Raw genomic sequence first — 20,266 nt, 5'->3', positions numbered from 1 at the left:
AATCCTTACCATTAAGCTTTTACCCATTTGTAAACCTTTTTTTTCGTATCTCCTAAAGCATTACAGCTGGAAACCCCTTAGTTTCTATCCAACATCCTTCTAACATTCATTAATTTTACAATATTTCTGTAAATAGTCTTTAAATTTCTTCCAGTCTTCTTTCACCAACTCTTCTCCCTGGTCTCGGATTCTGCCAGTCATTTCTGCCAATTCCATGTAGTCAATCACCTTCATCTGCCATTCTTCCAGAGTGGGTAAATCTTGTGTCTTCCAATACTTTGCAATGAGTATTCTTGCTGCTGTTGTAGCATACATAAAAAAAGTTCTGTCCTTCTTTGGCACCAATTGGCCGACAATGCCCAGGAGAAAAGGCCTCTGGTTTCTTCAGGAAGGTATATTTAAATACCTTTTTCAGTTCATTATATATCATTTCCCAGAAAGCCTTAATCTTTGGGCACGTCCACCAAAGGTGAAAGAATGTACCTTCCGTTTCTTTACATTTCCAACATTTGTTATCGGGCAAATGATAGATTTTTGCAAGCTTGACTGGGGTCATGTACCACCTGTATATCATTTTCATAATATTCTCTCTTAAGGCATTACATGCCATAAACTTAATACCTGTGGTCCATAACTGTTCCCAGTCAGTTTGTGGCAAACAGCCACTGCTCTCGGGCATACTGCCTCTGATCTCCTAGCTCTCACTTGCATTACAGGGGTGGTGGTGTTGACGACAACAGAATACTCTCCAACCTATTGAATCCCCAAACCGGGGTGCATGTTTCCGTGCCCATGCAAGTCATGTGACCTGTGTGAGTTCATGGAAGACCCCAAAGATGCACTTTGGGGGGGGGGATATCTCAGTGAGAAATCGCACGAGATCGTGGCACACAAAATGGCTGCCGTGCTCCTGCGTGGGAAAACGGGATGTCCCGTTTTTCCGGGACACTTTCAGGGTATGTAGCAGCGGGTTTAGGGAGTATATTGGACTTGGAAGATCTAGGTTCAGACCTCATCTTAGTGTACAAGCTTCCTGGGTGATCTCCGCGAGGCGCCATCTGTCGGCTTAACCACGACACAGCACTGCTGTGAGGGGAAAACTGGGGGCATGTATGACACCCTTGAACGCTGTGAAGGAAAGGTGGGTTTAAAAGGAATGTAACAGATCAATGCCAAGATTGGTTTCCCTTGCAGGATCGTCGTAAGGACTGGTGTGATAATGTATACCTGAAGGAGCATCTTCACCCCCATCGTTCAGCCTGGACACTTAGGTCCAGCTCCGGGGGTCTTCTGGTGGTTCCCTCACTGCGAGATGTGAGGTTACAGGGAACCGGCAAAGGGCCTTCTCAGTAGTGGCTCCCGCCCTGTGGAACGCCCTCCCTTCAGATGTCAAGGAAATAAATAATTACATAACTTTTAGAAGACAGGTGGCCCTGTTTAGGGAAGTTTTTAATATCTGTTGTTTTATGGTGTTTTTAATATTCTGTTGGGAGCCGCCCAGAGTGGCTGGGGAAACCCAGCCAGGTGGGCAGAGTATACATAATAAATTATTATTATTATTATTATTATTATTATTATTAGTAGTAGTAGTAGTAGTAGTAGTAGTAGTAGTAGTAGTAGTGAAGTTTCAGCAACTCTGCAGCAAATATATGTATGACACATTATTAATTTAACACATCTTTTACTAATCTTTTTTTTAATGTCTCCCTTTACATGTGGCAATATCAGGTGTCCCACTCTTAACTTTGCACAGTAAAAAAAGGAATCTGGGGGGAAGCGCTGGGTTTTCAATCTGTCTTCGCGGTGCTATTTTTCAGGTGAAGTGACATGTTTATTCCACTTGGTATATCAACTTTTACAAGGTCAGCCTGGACATTGAGTTCCCCTTTGATTGATCGTGAAGTGCAAAGCACTGTGACTGATCCGCACATTCCTCATTCTTCTCCCCAGCCACAATCTACCAGCTCAGCTGCAGCCCAGCCCCACCTCAGAACATGGCAAGCTGCCTTATATTGAGTCAAATCGTTGGGCTGCCTAGCCTAGCAATGCCTTCTGCACTGAACGGCAGCAGCTCTCCAGGGTTTCAGACGAAGATCTCTCCCAGTCGGAGGATTGAACCCGTGACCTTTTGGGCGAGAAGCTGATGTTCAATGGTCCTTCATTTCAGTGGGACTGGAGAACAGGCAAACTCCCCAATGTCATGCGCTCCTGCTTCCCTCTGTACCAACCTCAAGATGCACAGTTGGCCCTACCATTAGGCAGAGTGGAGCAGCTGCCTCAGGCGGCAAGGATGTCAGAGGCTTTCCACCACTACCTCCCTGAGTCCCTTATGCTAGCTTGCACTACACTTCCTCCCCCCCCAATAATTTAATTGATTTTCTTTTCTCATAACAATTATTCAATATCATCATTTAACATCCATTTTCTAGTTCCCCCCCTCCCTGTTGACTTCCCCCAACTTTCATTTCTGGTTTGTTACACCAAATGTTACATTCTGCTGTTTATACATAATGTTCTGTTATCACTAATTATATTTCTTGTCCTCTGTAAATGACGTTGTAAATGTTTATTTAAATCCTGCCAACGAGCCCATTTTTGTTGTTGTTTCTGCAAGTATGTTGTAAAGGGTTCCCATTCTTTTCCAAAGTCACCGTTGTCCTTTTCACGCAGTTTATCCGTTAATTTTGCCAGTTATGCATAGTTCATCCATTTTTCTTGTTCTTCAGATGGTATTTCTCCAGTCTTCCAATTTTGTGCTATTAAAATTCTTGCTGCCGTAGTAGCGTACATGAATAATGTTCAATTTTTCATAGGCATTTCTAGTCCTAGAATACCTAACAAAAAGGCTTCTGGTTGTTTTTTTTTTAAAAAAATAATCTTTATTAATTTAAATTACACACATATACAAAGAATTTACAAAGAATTTACAATCTCACACTACAAAAAGAAAATTGAAGAAAATGCAGAAAAAAGAAAGAAGAAAAAGCAGACTTGCGTGCATAAAAAACCTTAATCTTCCAAATTAATACTTAAATAAACACTTAAATAAAAAAGACTTCTGACAAAATGAGTCTTCCAATCATTCTTATTGTACTATTTATAGTCGTCGTTTTCCCAGCACAGTTTTATTTTGTTCCCGTCTACTCCACAAACGGTATTTGTTGTGTTTACAAGTATCACTCAAGTTCTGCTAATATGGTGTGGTTGGTACAATATTATCTTATATAATCCTTAAATATTCTCTGGGTTCTGGTTTTTCCACAAACGTTATTGCTCTACACTTCCTAACGTCGTCCGCTGCCCTTGGGTATGGTAGAAGATGCTGACCCATTGCCAGCATTCCAGTAAGGTTCAACCGTCAACCCCTTTGGAGTCTGGACATGGAATTGGGGTCGGAGCCGCCATCAAGTCCTTCACCACAGGCAACAAAATGTTTGGGTCCAGCCCCGAGACACATAGACCCAAGTACCTGATTGGCTGAGCCCCAATCCACAGCAATGAGTTTCTTCCCCGAACTTGTCGAAGTATGACTGAAGGGGAAAAAATCAGCCTCACGTCCATAAAAATGGCTTTATCTCTACTTTGTTGTTGTTGTTGTTTAGTCGATTAGTCGTGTCCGACTCTTCGTGACCCCATGGACCAGAGCACGCCAGGCACTCCTGCCTTCCACTGCCTCCCGCAGTTTGGTCAAACTCATGCTGGTAGCTTCGAGAACACTGTCCAACCATCTCGTCCTCTGTCGTCCCCTTCTCCTTGTGCCCTCCATCTTCCCCAACATCAGGGTCTTTTCCAGGGAGTCTTCTCTTCTCATGAGGTGGCCACAGTATTGGAGCCTCAGCTTCACGATCTGTCCTTCTAGTGAGCACTTAGGACTGATTTCCTTCAGAATGGATAGGTTTGATCTTCTTGCAGTCCATGGGACTCTCAAGAGTCTCCTCCAGCACCATAATTCAAAAGCACCAATTCTTCGGCAATCAGCCTTCTTTATGGTCCAGCTCTCACTTCCGTACATCACTACTGGGAAAACCATAGCTTTAACTATACGGACCTTTGTTGGCAAGGTGATGTCTCTGTTTTTTAAGATGCTGTCTACAGGCCCCCAAATCCAAAGACTGGCCCTGATGTCCCCGCTCGGCCACCGTAGCCATGAATGATGCATTTTTCACAGCTTGTAGTTCCTCGGCAGCACAAAAAAGGAGAGCTGAGCATGGATTTGTAGATGAATCACACCGCAGAGTAATTATGCATCCCCGCAGACTACTCAGCGCTGTAATTGCACTGCACTCTTTGCTAGGTGGCTAAGGGGGGAGAAAATCATATATTTACTTCATATTGCAATGTACCATATACAGTAATTACCTTTCCTTGGCACTTAACATATCAATGAATGTTCCACAATTATCACATTTTATAAAGAGCCCTCATGGAGGTGATCCACGGCCGGTAATTTAAAGCTTTTTAAGCTCCTAGCCATTAATGTTTTTAGCGCAACCCTGTGAAAAGCTATACTTATTGACACTGGTGCTTCGCACATGGAACATCAGGATCTAAAGATGCTTAATCGTGAAATTCCAGGTGTGTTCCAGCAGAGTGGATTACCATCTTAAACTCTTAAAGAGGGAGACTATGAGACACCGCAGAGTTAAAGGACAACGGGAGTCAAAGAATAAGGTAAATTTTAAGCAGAGATACTGACTTTTGGATCATAAGTTTGAATTAAATGGACCCGTGTGTGGAGGAGGTGGAGTCTCAAGGAATCTGGGCGGGGCCAAAGATACAGGCGGAGCTACAGGAGACCTGACACAGGTGACATCAGACAGAGGGGGGCAACTGTAGCCCCCTACCTGTCAACATCCCCATTGCTGTTTGATTGAATGAATTATTATTTCATTATTTATTAAATTTGTATATCACCCTTCACCCGCAGATCCCAGGGCTGTTCACAACATAAAAACGCAATTAGTTTTTTATTTATTTGTGCTTCTATCTCGTCTTTTTACCTTGAGAATCACCGTGAGATCTTTTGATGATGGGCGGTATATAAAATCTAATGTATCTGGTAAATTAATAAATGAGATAAAAACACAAAATACATAATAAAAACAAGAACAGCTCCCCCCCACCCTCCGCAAACCAATAACTCCCAACTTGCCACCGTATTCTGTATTGCAACTTAAAAAAACTCACAGTCCTTAGCATGCGAAAGCCAGCCCCATCAAAATCAACATGGCTAATGTTTAGATGTGAGTGCTGATATCAAATTGATATGCCATTATTATTATTATTACTATTCCAGAAAACTAAAAGGTGGGACAAAGCTCCCCTTTTCTAGCACTGTATTTTGCCCCTTCTGTGCCCTCCCCACCTCCAATCTCAGTTCCTCCCCTGGAACACTAGCAGAGAGGGTTGGATCCTTGCACTACCTGGCAGGACAATGTTTTAATGATCAAACCAGAAAAGGGAAAATACTGCCCAGCATATTGTACATTTTGCACAGTAATGGTGTGTGTTACAGGTGGATGGGGATGCAGGTGGCGCTGTGGTCTAAACCACTGAGCCTCTTGGGCTTGCCAATCAGAAAGTCACGGATCGAATCCCCACGACAGGATAAGCTCCCATTGCTCTGTCCCAGTTCCTGCTAACCTAGCAGCTTGAAAGCATACGAGTGCAAGTAGATAAATAGGTACCAGTGTGGCGGGAAGGTAAACAACATTCCCATGCACTCTGGTTTCCGTCACGGTGTCCTGTTGAGCCAGAAGCGGTTTAGTCCTGCTGGCCACATGACCCAGAAAGCGGTCTGTGGACAAACGCCAGCTCCCTTGGCCTGAAAGTGAGATGAGCGCCTCAACCCCATAGTTGCCTTTGACTGGACCATCCACGGGTTCTTTACCTTTTTACCTCACAGGTGGATGGCCATTCTCCCCTTCTAGAAATGTTGCTCCATTGCTAGGAATGCACTTTCACCCATCATCTACCCAGTTCCCAAGTAGATGCTGAGCATGGGGAAAGCACATATCTAAAATCAGGACTGCGTGGGCCTCTAGAGCAGGGATGGGGCCAAAAATCAATTCAGTTTGCATTTGAAGGCCAGCTCATCTCATTTGCACCTCTCCTTTTAACCAAAAGCCTAGGGTGACCACATCACATAGTTGAAGAAGAGTCTGCAGATTTGCATTCATTTTTGCAATAGAGTGGTACCTCTAGTTACAAACTTAATTCGTTCCGGAGGTCCGTTCTTAACCTGAAACCGTTCTTAACTAGAGGTGTGCTTTTGCTAATGGGGCCTCTTGCTGCCGCTGCGCCACCGGCACACAATTTCCGTTCTCATCCTGGGGCAAAGTTCTCAGCTCGAGGTAACTCTTCCAGGTTAGTTACAGATAGGTAGCCGTGTTGGTCTGCCATAGTCAAAATAAAAAATATTCCTTCTAGTAGCACCTTAAAGACCAACTAAGTTAGTTCTTGGTATGAGCTTTTGTGTGCATGCACACTTCTTCAGTTTGTAACCTGAAGCGTTTGTAACCTGAGGTGTTTGTAACTTGAGGTACCACTGTATCTGTATGCGAATTTTAAAAAAACACGAGTTGAATTTAAGTAAAAAACCAAACAAAAACCCCTCCATACCAGACCTGAGGTCTGCGAAGAAAGAGAGCAGGAGCAATAAATATGTCGAGCAAGTTGGGAGCTGTCAGGGAGAAAGCAAATGGCCCTGTATGACTGAGTGCCCCTTGAACCTGCTCATCAAATGTCTCTGGGAAGAAAGTGGCTTTGAGGGTTGCCTCGGAACGCGAAGCAAACTCAGCCCCTGATAATTAATGCAATAAAGGTGGGTTTTAACGCAGCGAACAGGAGTGAAGGTCACGCTGCCCAAAGAGAAGAGAAGCAAAAGCAATTATTCAAACCAATTTGCGGCTGGATATAACTCTAGGGGGGCTAATATGCTGTGCAAGGTGGATTTGAAGTTTTGGTCAAAGTTTGGAAAGTAATAAACAATGGCTCCAGTCATCCCCGTTTAGCAGAAAATATCGTGGATATCTGATATATTCCCTGACAAATCTTGCTCTAAATAGTTTTAAAAACAGGTTCTAAAAGACCACACACACACACACACACACACACACACACACACACACACACGGTCTTTCCCTATCCAATGCATTCGTTTTCAGAGGCCTTGCTCCAAAGTGATGGAGGGCCAGTTGGCCAGGACATGGGGCAGAGAGACTTCTCTGTGGTGGCGACAAGGTTGCAAGGTTGTGGAATTTCCTGAATAGACCCTCATTATTGACATTAATTAAAATATATATAAATGAAGACTGCAGATTTTTTCCTGCAAGCACCTTTGTCTCGCAGACATAATGCATCATGGTGTGGTTTGCAGGCTTGTTGGTTTTAGTCTCATGCCTTGCATGTGTGTATTGTACTCTGAACTGTACTGCATTGTGGGTTTTGTAGTCTTTAGGCTGCATCAAGATCTTGCTTTCCTCATGGATGCGGATTTTGGTCTTGGAGAAGAATGTGGGTACCTTCCAGATACTACAGGACTTTAGCCCCATGCAACATTATTTACTTATTTATTTCTTGCATTTATAGTTCATCCTTTTCTCCAAGGAGCAAAAGGTGGCATACGCGGTTCTTCCCTTCCTCATTTAATGCCCTCTGAGGCAGGTTAGGCTGAGGGGCAATGACTGGCCCAAGGTCACCCAGGGAGCCTCATTGCTGAGTCGGGATTTGAACCCATGTCTCCCAGATCCTAGTCTGACATTCTAACCACCACACCACAGAGGTTGATAGGATGAGAGGAGGGTATTCCAACATCTGGAGGGAACCGTTTTGGCTACCCAGCCCACTCGCTCTAGGTCTTGTCTGATATCATAAAATTGAAATACTTTATTGTCACTTGTACAACTTGCATACAGTGAGATTACACGAGTACCCCACACTCAGCTCTCTTAGTCTTAATTCCCCTCGTTTACTGACGCACACCCACCAAACCCGAAAGTCAGTTGCCCTGTTGTTATCTTTTCATTCAGCAGCCTAACAGCCCACAGATAGAAGCTGTTCTTTACCCTGTTGGTGCGACTAATCATGCTTCTATATCTTCTGCCTGAGGGCAAGAGATCAAGAAAGTGCCTGCCAGGGTGTGAATCATCCCTGAGAATTTTCCTCACTCTCCTGAGGCAACGTTCTTCCGCTATTTCATCCAGCGGATTCACAGGACAGCCCATAATATCTTGTGCTGTATTCACCACCCTCTGTAGGCACTTCCTATCAGTTGATGTCAAACCAGCGTACCACACCGTGATGCAGTATGAAAGGACACTTTCTATTGTGGACCGGTAGAAGGAGATCATCAAATGTGGATTGACATCATTCTTTCGCAATACTCTGAGGAGATGGAGTCTCTGTTGGGCTTTCTTAACCACCTGGGTTCTATTTATTTTCGAAGTAAGGTCTTGACTGAGATAAACTCCTAGGAATTTAAAGGAAGAGACTCTCTCCACACAGCCCTCCCCGATTTACAGCGGGGCTAGTTCTGCTCTCTTCCTCCAAATGTCTGGGTGAGATAGCAGTAGCAGATGCAGACACACTACACAACCTGCAGCGACAGGCCTTCCCCTTTGTTTCCCCCCAATTACTCCCTTGGGAGATGGCTCCATTCCCCTGAGAGCTCTCAGGCAGGACACCAGTCGTCACCAAAACAATTCCCATGATCACAGAAATGTGGGATACTTGTGAACGTACGAGATTTCAGACTCTGCCACACAAGGCCACTCCGCTCTCTGATCCTTTCGGGCTTGGCAACAGAGAAGGATGTGGTGTAGGGAGGAATTGGTCTTGTAAATGGTTGCGCTGCAGCCTTTTGCTTTAAACCACACTTTACACCTATAAAATAAATGGCTTGAATGAAAGGAGTGGGGGGGGGGAAGAGCAGGGGGGAGGAGGAAGTGAGCACACACCAGAGATCGATAGAAAGCATTTAGCAGGCAAGGTGACAGAGACAGAGTGCATTTAAATCAGAGAGGGTCTTTACTTCAGAGTTTTGGGAGCACGGCTGTGCGCGTTCAGGCTGTGTCGCACTTCTTAACAATTCTCTGATTAGCAGTTTGCCGTCCTCGGCTGAGCTATAAGGTCTTGGGGAGCAGCTACTGCTGCCAGGACCATTTGATTAGTCTGAAGTCGCGGCATTTCCCACACGGACGAGTTCCCGAACAGATTTACGGGCTGTGTGGATTTCACATCGCGAAACTGTTTAGCAGAGAGTTCTCTCCCTTCTGCCATGTGCAAAAACAGAAGCAAACAAACAAATAAACACCCACCAGCTGCAGTGGGAGAGAAATAAGGGACCAGCTTCCACAACACTAGCCTGTCCAAATGCTACACCCATCAACCAATATTCTTTCCCAGGTCCCACCACCACCACCAGAAGCCAGGTGACAGGGGAAAAGGGGAAATGGCTGGGCATTTGCCTTGCATGCAGAAGGCCCCTGGTCTCCAGTATCTCCTGGTAGATAATAATAATAATAATAATAATAATAATAATAATAATAATAATAATAATAATAATAATTTATTATTTATACCCCGCCCAACTGGCTGGGTTTCACCAGCCACTCTCGGCGGCTTCCAACACAATATCAAAATACAGTAATGCCTCAAACATTAAAAGCTTCCCTAAACAGGGCTGCCTTCAGATGTCTTCTAAAAGTCTGGTAGTAGTTGTTCTCTTTGACATCTGGTGGGAGGGCGTTCCACAGGGCGGGTGCCACTACCGAGAAGGCCCTCTGCCTGGTTCCCTGTAACTTGGCTTCTGGCAGTGAGGGAACCGCCAGAAGGCCCTTGGCGCTGGACCTCAGTGTCCGGGCAGAACAATGGGGGTGGAGACGCTCCTTCAGGTATACTGGACCGAGGCTGTTTAGGGCTTTAAAGGTCAGCGCCAACACTTCGAATTGTGCTTGGAAACCTACTGGGAGCCAATGTAGGTCTTTCAAGACCGGTGTTATGTGGTCTCGGTGGCCGCTCCCAGTCACCAGTCTAGCTGCCGCATTCTGGATTAGTTGTAGTTTCCGGGTCACCTTCAAAGGTAGCCCCACATAGAGCGCATTGCAGTAGTCCAAGCGGGAGATAACCAGAGCATGCACCACTCTGGCGAGACAGTCCGCGGGCAGGTAGGGTCTCAGCCTGCGTACCAGATGGAGCTGGTAAACAGCTGCCCTGGACACAGAATTGACCTGCACCTCCATGGACAGCTGTGAGCCCAAAATGACTCCCAGGCTGCGCACCTGGTCCTTCAGGGGCACAGTTACCCCATTCAGGACCAGGGAATCCTCCACACCTGCCCGCCTCCTGTCCCCCCAAAACAGTACTTCTGTCTTGTCAGGATTCAACCCCAATCTGTTGGCCGCCATCCATCCTCCAACCGCCTCCAGGCACTCACACAGGACCTTCCTTGCTTTCACTGGTTCTGATCTGAAAGAGAGGTAGAGGTAGAACTGGGAGAGAACCTTGCCCGAAACACTGGGGCCACTGCCAGCCAAGAAAAACAATACTGAGCTGGATGGACCAGTTTAAGGCAGCTTCCTATGTTCCTTGGGGGGGGGGCAAGGACCTTCTAACGGAATAAGCCGCCTTATACCAAGCCAAGGTATCATTCCATCTCTGTCCAATGCTGTCGAGGTTGCTCTCCTGAACTTCAGAAAGGGAACATTTCCATCTCTACCTGGAGATTGAACCGGGCACCTTCTGCCATCCTGATAATGAGTTGTTGACTTAACAAAGGCAAGGCGATTAGTCATTAAGAAAGCGGGAGCTTTGTGGCAGATGTGAGTGGGTAGAGCCCCTTCCCGAGCGCTGAGTTAGTATAGGGTTGCCTTATTTCAAAAAGTAGAAACTAGGACACCCCGAAAGTTGTTGAGCTTTTTAAAGGAAACCCCCAAAATTGTTGAGATCCAGGAGAAAAGATCCAATAAAAAAGATCCAGGAAAAAGCGCCACCTTTCGGAATTTCCCCCTAGGCATTAATTCCACCTTTGAAATCCCGGACATATGGCAGCCCTAACTTAGTGAGCAGACAGACAGAAGGGTTTTGAGGTTTCAAAACTAAGTTTCCTAGCATTTTGGAATCAAGTTCATAGTTACCTTGCCTGAGCCAAGAGAGGAAGAGGGAGGTACCTTGGATCCTGAACGCCTTGCGAGTCGAACGTTTTGGCTCCTGAACACTGCAAACCAGGAAATGAGTGTTCTGGTTTGCGAAAGTTCTTTGGAATCTGAACGTCCGACGTGGCTTTTGATTGGCTGCAGGAGCTTTCTGCAGCCAATCGGAAGCTGCACCTTGGTTTCTGAACGTTTTGGAAGTCAAATGGACTTCCGGAATGGATTCTGTTCGACTTCTGAGGTACCATTGTATATGAGTCTTTATCATCTCTTGAATTGACAAGGGAATGAACCAGTTCCGTCCCCCCATCTTTCCCATTAGTTTCAATAATTACTTCGGTGAACCCACATAAGGTGTAGATTATGGGTGTCCATAATCTAACTAGGGGAAAATTTAACTGGGACCCCAGTTTGACCCAGGCACAAAACGTACACAGAACCAAAAAAAGTGTGTGTTTGTGGCTTAGATATAACTTTAAGGTGCTTCTAATGAGGTTTTTATTTTAAATCTCCTTTTAACCCTGGTTCACAGTAGAGAACACTATAGCTCCACTGCCAGATGGAGAATGTTTTTGAAGGATGCATCACTGGGAAGGCTAGACTTTCCCAATCACCTTTTGCCCACAATAAACAGCGGTTGCAATGGCTTTCCAAACTTGGTCCATTTTTCACGCTGACTTTTTTTCTTATGCACAAACTACAAATATAAAGCTTTTCCAATAACAGCTCCAGTTCCTTTGCTATACAATTTAACCTCTCAAAATTGTATTAGGCCACCTGGTCATCAAGTGGCCATTACAAAGCGGCAAAACCGCAACTTTCCAAATGGCAGAGCGATCAGCTTGAAAAAAGTGCTCATTACATAATCAGGTTGCTTTCAGCATCTCAGGAGGATGAATTGTGATGACTATAAAGTTGTCTCTAGAGTGCTGGGCAAAGACTATAACCACCCGCCCCCTCCAAGTTTAAAAACCTGTATTAACGGAGCAATCCAAATACACTTTGTGCCTTTGAGTGGGTGGGGGCCGGCAGACTGTATTGAGTAACAGTATATCTCTGCCCAGTGCTGCTGGCCTCTGCAGCCTCCACCTGCGGAATGACCCCGGTGCTAGTCCTTCTTAAAGTAGTAAGTTTAATATGCATAAAATGTAATGTTTGTATGCATTCAAATTTAAACTTAAGTCAAGGTTTCCATTTCCAAAGCAGAGAAGTGTGTATTAGGTGAGAGGTTTCACTCTAGGTGAAAGCGGAAGGCTGGTGTTTTTCCATTTCAGAGGGTTTTGACTACTTGATGACTCATTGCTGGGAACCTAAGCAAATCCCTTGTCATTAGGAAGTTGAAATCTAAGAAGCTCAGCATCTCGCTCTATGGTGGGAAGCCAACAGACCATCAGCTCACTGTGTTGGATGAAGAAGCTTCCAGCATGATGAAGTCTCTGTCTGGAATCAAAGAGAGAAGTTCCTGAACTGTAATAAAGGACTGAATCGCATTGCTTGCTACTTGAGTACAATGTGCTGCTTTGTTTGTTTGTAACATTTTCTTGGGGTTTGTAACTCATTCTTGGGGTGGAAGGCCCATTAATTTCTACACAGGGTAGAAAAGATCAGGGATTCCACTGAACAACTCTAACAGTCCTTCGGTGCAGACTTCCACTTCTGCCACACACAAACCTGGTCTGTGGTATCCCTGCGATTATTAGGCAGTGGAAAGCCTTGAAACAGGACATTCTTAGGGTGGGGAGGTACTGAATCATTCCAGCATCTGTTGAATCTTGAGCTGGCTCTGCTGCCATCAGGGGGACAGTATCAGACTTAATCCAGGCCTGATTCTGCACCTCTTCATTCCCCCCTTCCCCAACTGCCATGACCAGGAGGGCTGTGAGAGAGGCCCTGATACTCTATTCAGTCCCATCATTCAGCAGCTGGGGTTAGGAACACCCCTAAATTGTTCAGACTTGCTTGAATATCAGTGTGTGTGTGTGTAGTGTGTATGAATGTATGTGGAGAGAGAAAGAGAGAGAGAGAGAGAGAGAGAGAGAGAGAGAGAGAGAGAGAGAGAGAGTGGCAACACAGTCAGATGGGATGGGGTGTAATCATCACCAGCATCTGTGTTTTAATGTTATTCTATGTTTGCAGGCTACCCTAAAAACCTTTGTTGAAGGGTGATATAGGGGTAAAAACCCCATAAAAAAAGAATCATGCAAATACAGTGGTACCTCGGGTTACATACGCTTCAGGTTACATACGCTTCTGGTTACAGACTCTGCTAACCCAGAAATAGTACCTCGGGTTAAGAGCTTTACTTCAGGATGAGAACAGAAATCGTGCTCCGGCAGCAGCAGGAGGCCCCATTAGCTAAAGTGGTGCTTCAGGTTAAGAACAGTTTCAGGTTAAGAATGGACCTCCGGAACGAATTAAGTACTTAACCCGAGGTACCACTGTAAATAATGGTTTGCTTATCGCCACTTCTTCAACTCCAAGGAGCTATCTAGTGTAGCGTATTTGCTCACATTATCCGTGGCGTTTTTTCCAACTTCCCAAGTGGAGTCATTTTGCAAGGTACTTGAAGAACTCAAGGCAGAGGGGCACAGCACAGATCTGCATGGGATTTGCATATGCTAATTAATATGCATAAAGGCCTCTGGGCAAATTACAATGGTTGGAGGCTTCAGATTCGGGCAGCCCTGGCATTCCGCGCTGTGCCCAGGTAAGCTGCAAGCAATTTGAAAAAGAAATATATTGTTTGCTAAAATTTTAGGAAAGGAAAAAGAAGGGAGAGGGGCCAGTGCTTGGTGCAATTGACCCAGGGGTTTAGAATGCATGGGTTATGTGACGTTAACATTTGAGTGCTGGAGGTGAAATAGTTAAACAGGTTACCCAATCAGAACCCAGGGAGGTGGAGTCAGAGGGACTATAAAACCAGCTCTGGGAGGAGCGAAGGGGGAGTTTGTTGGGAGTTGGGTGGTTGGTTGGAGTGGGAGTGAATTGGGATAGAGTCTGTGGGTAGGTTGAGTTAGTGTAGCGAAATAAGCTGAGTCAGGAACAGTTAGGGGCTAGGAAGACAAGTAAATATCTGAGAGGTGGTTTAGTGAGTGAGAGCAGGTAGCGGAAGTTATAGGTCTGGATAGGCACCCCATGATTGTAATTGACCGATACCGTTTATGAAACCACACGCTTGCTAAACTGCACTAAATAAACAGAAGTTTATGTTCCAATTTAACCCTGACTGGACTCAGTATTGTACCAGGTAGGGCCTGGTGGTGGCAGTGAGAAATAAAGTGGTGGCACAGGGATCAATAGATGGTGAAACGTCCGGGGACCCTGTGTGATTGCCACAGGTACCACCTGGGTTCCTGAAACAAGGTGAAATCCAGGGTGGGGGGATGAGGGGGACATGAACAGGGCAAGAAAGATTCCAGCAGGAATTGCGTAAAGCCGTCCAGGTCAACCCTGGAGCTCTGACTAATTTTTGGACATATGGGGTGTGGTTGCTAATATAAATCTACAATTTAAAATTTTATTTTTAAATGACTCCTGCTTCAGAATTAACAGGAGCAAGGAGTTTTAATGTGACTTTTGAGCAATGTCTCCTTCCCCTCCCTCCTTTCGCTAGTTTCTTTGGAATCCTACACACACAAAAACAAACAAACACAAAAACACACATGGATGGATGAATCCATCAATTTCAGTTCCTCTCAGTTCCTTGGTTTTTTCCAGGACTGAGTTCAGTTTGCCACCACCGCTCCATATCAGTTTGCATTTTTAAAAGAAGAGTCTTTAAGAAAATTCACCAGCATTTTAGGTTTGAATCCAACAAAATAATACACAGAATAGATCCACTGAAGTCAGTGGATGTGACTAACTTACTTCCATTGATTTCAATAGGTCTACTCCGAGTTTGACTTCCTGGATACAACCCTAGTATACATATTTTTGAATGACATTTTGCCAAATGCACACACTTTGGCAAGCAATGTTCCTTAATATAATGGCCGTTTGCATGCTACTTTCACTAATATATGCACACTTTCTCCTAATATACTTTTTTTTGTATGATTTTTCTTGGTCAAAAAACTGTCCTGCAGAATTCAGAGATCCGTGAATTTCAAAGGATTGTAGAGATTCCAGTTTCAGAAAGTGCAGATTAGATTACTTTGCATTGAACTGTGAACTAAAATAAATTTCTCCCCTGCCCCTAACAACAACAGCGACAACAACAATTTATTACTTATACCCTGCCCATCTGGCTGGGCCTCCCCAGCCACTCTGGGTGCCTCCCAACAGAATATTAAAAAACACGATAAAACATGAAACATTAAAATACAGTAATGCCTCAAACATTAAAAGCTTCCCTAAACAGGGTTGCCTTCAGGTGTCTTCTAAAAGTCAGATAGTTGTTTATTTCCTTGACATCTGATGGGAGGGCATTCCACAGGACAGGCACCACTACTGAGAAGGCCCTCTGTCTGGTTCCCTGTAACCTCACTTCTTGCAATGAGGGAACCGCCAGAAGGCCCTCGGCGCTGGACCACAGTGTCTGGGCTGAACAATGTGGGTGGAGATGCTCCTTCCGGTATACTGGGCCGAGGCCGTTTAGGGCTTTAAAGGTCAGCACCAACACTTGAATTGTGCTTGGAAACATACTGGGAGCCAATGTAGGTCTTTCAGGACTGGTGTTATATGGTCTTAGCGGCCACTCCCAGTCACCAGTCTAGCTGCCAAATTCTGGATTAGTTGTAGTTTCCAAGTCACCTTCAAAGGTAGCCCCACGTAGAGCGCATTGCAGTAGTCCAAGCGGGAGATAACCAGAGCATGGACCACTCCGGTGAGACAGTCAGTGGGCAGGTAGGGTCTCAGCCTGCGTACCAGATGGAGCTGGTAGGCAGCTGCCCTGGAAACAGAATTGACCTGTGCCTAACAAGCAATGTGCCCAATTATTTCACTCGGTCATGTACACTTTTTCTCTTCAATTTGTGGCTAGTTTAGCTAAATCCTACATTCCATTATCTGCCTTCTGTAGTAAAACAGGTTCTGCCTCCTCTAAGCCTTACAGTCTCTCTCTCTCTCTCTCTCTCTCTCTCTCTCTCTCTCTCTCTCTCTCTCTCTCTGTGTGTGTGTGTGTGTGTATTTAAATGGCCCCTGCAATTTCTTCTGGGGTTGTTACTCATTCCATCTATATAATATACATATTGCACTTGATGCCTTTAAAAAAAATGTTTGGTGATTTTCTGGCCTTGGTCTTCAAAAGAGAAGCAATTAAAATATATCCCATAGTCATACTGGGAAGATGAAAAATTCCTTGTATTACAGCCCCATATGTCACCAATATGCTGATTATTTACTGTCTCTAAAACATATGCTTTAAAAGCAGTGAGATGGACATCCATCACTTCCTTGGCAACATGTCCTAGTTGCTTTTTCGCAGCCTGAAATTCTTTATCCTCCAGCGCTTGTATGATGTACTTGTGAAATAGTGGTTCTTTTTCTTTTTCAAACAACAACAAGTGGCAAGATGCGAGAAACAGGGAGTTCTGGATCTGGTGCATACTGTTTGCAAAATGGGCACTCAAAAACCATGTTGTAAACCGACAGCTATTAAATCCTGTTAAGTTATAATGTGTCTCCTGTTGCCGGCATGGAACGACTGAGCAGCTTTTCAACAGGACCCATGCAAATGTGGACCAAGTTTCCTTGGAGACTTCCTTGGAGGGTGTGAGCAGCCAGCAGGTTTTTTGTATCACCTTGTGGTGTGGACTTAGAATTTAAAAGGTAGTTTTGGAGCAGGGGGAGGGCACAGAACTGAGCAAAGAAACTACTTGTGACCAGGGCTGCCAGCTCCTGGGGACCAAGCCCTTTTGGGGGGACATCACCTTGCCAACAAAGGTCCATATAGTTAAAGGCATGGTTTTCCCAGTAGTGATGTATGGAAGTGAGAGCTTGACCATAAAGAAGGCTGATCGCCGAAGAATGGATGCTTTTGAATTATGGTGCTGGAAGAGACTCTTGAGAGTCCCATGGACTGCAAGAAGATCAAACCTATCCATTCTGAAGGAAATCAGCCCTGAGTGCTCACTGGAAGGACAGATCCTGAAGCTGAGACTCCAATACTTGGGCCACCTCATGAGAAGAGAAGACTCCCTGGAAAAGACCCTGATGTTGGGAAAGATGGAGGGCACAAGGAGAAGGGGACGATAGAGGACGAGATGGTTGGGTAGTGTTCTCGAAGCTACTAACATGAGTTTGACCAAGCTGTGGGAGGCAGTGGAAGACAGAAGTGCCTGGCGTGCTCTGGTCCATGGGGTCACGAAGAGTCAGACACGACTAAATGACTAAACAACAACAACAACATATTTCGAGGGTGGCACTGTGGGTTAAACCACAGAGCCTAGGACTTGCCGATCTGAAGGTCGGCGGTTCGAATCCCCGCGACGGGGTGAGCTCCCATTGCTCGGTCCCTGCTCCTGCCAACCTAGCAGTTCGAAAGCACGCCAGTGCAAGTAGATAAATAGGTACTACTCCGGCGGGAAGGTAAACGGCGTTTCCGTGGGCTGCTCTGGTTCGCCAGAAGCGGCTTAGTCCTGCTGGCCATATGACCCGGAAGCTGTACGTCGGCTCCCTTGGCCAGTAAAATGAGATGAGCGCCGCAACCCCAGAGTCGGTCACGACTGGACCTAATGGTCAGGGGTCCCTTTACCTTATATTTTGAGGGTAGAGGCTGGGGGGATGTTAAAAAAAGCACAAAGGCAAAGTGTGGAGCTGACTGTGGTGTTGGTTCCTCCTGCTGCTGCTGCAGCAGAGGAGAAGGTGGGTCAAAGGTGCCAGTGGCAGCACCCAGGACCTTGCAGAGCCAGACAGAGGCCCAGGCCAGGTAGATAATGTGCCCCCCCCTTTTTTTACCCTGGGGATAACTGAAGTCTTATAAATAAGTAAGTATATAAATAATTTTCACAAAAGTTATGCTGACAAATAATTTTATTTCAAGGATTGAACCATATCTGCATATAAAGACAAAATGGAAAATATAGATATACAATAGTGCTTTTAAAAAATACACAGGGAAAAGGATTATTTTAAGTATTTACATTTAAAAATGCTTTCCTAGCTTTCCTAGCTTTCTTTTCTGCAAATTCTTGAATTATGCCTTTGCGCCTCCGCGTTCGCCCCAGTGCATCCCCTGCGATTGTGAATATGCTGACCGAGGCCCCCTTTGGAATCGGGGGCCCGGGCCAAGTGGCCCCTATGCCCCCCCTTCTGTCTGGGCCTGGCAGCACCAAGAGGAGGCAGAGGTGGCGCTGCCTGCCATTGAAGCCATGTGGCCACCAAGTTCAGCTCCATCCCTGGCTCCTCCTGATATCTTGAGGTCGCACGTGTGACATTGGGGCTCCCCCAATTGCCCTCATAACCTGGTGTCTCTGGTTGCAACCCTATATTAAAGGTAAAGGTAAAGGTAAAGGTACCCCTGCCCTTATGGGCCAGTCTTGACGGACTCTAGGGTTGTGCGCTCATCCCACTCTAGAGGCCGGGAGCCAGCGCTGTCCGCAGACACTTCCGGGTCACGTGGCCAGCGTGACGAAGCTGCTCTGGCGAGCCAGCACCAGCGCAGCACACGGAACGCCGTTTACCTTCCCGCCGGAGTGGTACCTATTTATCTACTTGCACTTAAGGGTGCTTTCGAACTGCTAGGTGGGCAGGCGCTGGGACCGAACGACGGGAGCGCACCCCGCCGCAGGGATTCGAACTGCCGACCATACGATTGGCAAGTCCTAGGTACTGAGGTTTTACCCACATCGCCACCCGCGTCCCCAACCCTATATTGGTAGGGTGCTAATTCAAGCCAATTCATACCCAGTGGGGGCTGGGTACTTTGGTTTATCATGGTAACATTCACCTGATATCTCCAGGTCAAAGTCGGAAAGGGAATGGGTGCTTTTGAAAGAAGGGATCTATTATGGAGATGGAAAGGTCGCAGTGAGGGCAGGCTGAAAAGCCCAGGCTGTGAAAGAAAGGAACAGAGAGGCAGCAGGAACATCTGCGGCTAATTTCACATCAGCCAATGATTGCTGGCACAATGCTGACTCCAGCTGGGGCACCATTGCGTTCCTTCCCCCTTGTCCCCACGTCAACATGATTTCAAATACAGTGGTATCTCGGTTCTTGAATGTAATCCATTCCAGAAGTCAGTTTGAGTTCTGAGACATGACTGTATACATGGTGTGCATGGGGAAATGTGTTGAGGAAGGGGAAATGGCTTGCAAAGTAGTGTGTGAGAGGCAAAACTGAGCAGTAAAATGTGTCTATTTGTAGAAAAGCACAGTAAAATGCTGATGAATTACTGGGATAACTTTTAAAAATAAACAAATGCAGTGGTACCTTGGTTTACAACCATAATCCATTCTGGAGGTCCATTTGTAAACCAAAACAGGTTGTAACCCAAGGCGCGCTTTCGCCAATTGGGCCTCCAAAATTTTTTTGTTCGTAATCCAAAAAAATGGGTTGTAATCCAAAAAAAGGTTGCAAACTGGGACACGCACTTCTGGGTTTGACGTGTTTGTAATCCAAAACGTATGAAAACCAAGACGTATGCAAACCAAGTTACCACTGTATATTTATCATAAACTGGCAAAGTTGAACTTAAAGCTGGAAAAAATGAGAAATTGAGAGACTGTAATGGATTTGTCCATCCCTACCGGGCAATTTATTTGGCAGTTGGAACAACAAAGGCAAATGCCTGCAGTGTCCCCTCTCTTCTGTCCCCAGTGAGTATTGGGGAAAAGAAAGGGATTTATTGATAAACCCTTCAAGTACTTAACAACAACAACAACAACAACAACAAACAACAACAACGCTGCCTCCTTTGGAAAGGTAGAGTCCCACTGCACACTCTTTCTGAGGTTAATGACAGCTTTGGAAAGAAAATGACTAGTGGCTTTATTGATGAATCCCAATGATTATTACAGAGAGATGGATGGAGGGATGGATGGATATAAAGGACTTGACTTCACAGAGACTGATCACTGGGAACACAGAGAAAATTGTTCGTTCTATGAGGTGCATTTATTTTTAAAAGAAAGAGAAGAACCCAGGGAAGATTAATGGCCTTTGTCATAACCTCTCTT

The sequence above is a fragment of the Podarcis bocagei genome, assembly GCF_964188305.1.
Source record: "Podarcis bocagei genome assembly, chromosome: 12".
NCBI lineage: Eukaryota > Metazoa > Chordata > Lepidosauria > Squamata > Lacertidae > Podarcis > Podarcis bocagei.
This window is presented reverse-complemented; position numbering follows the sequence as displayed.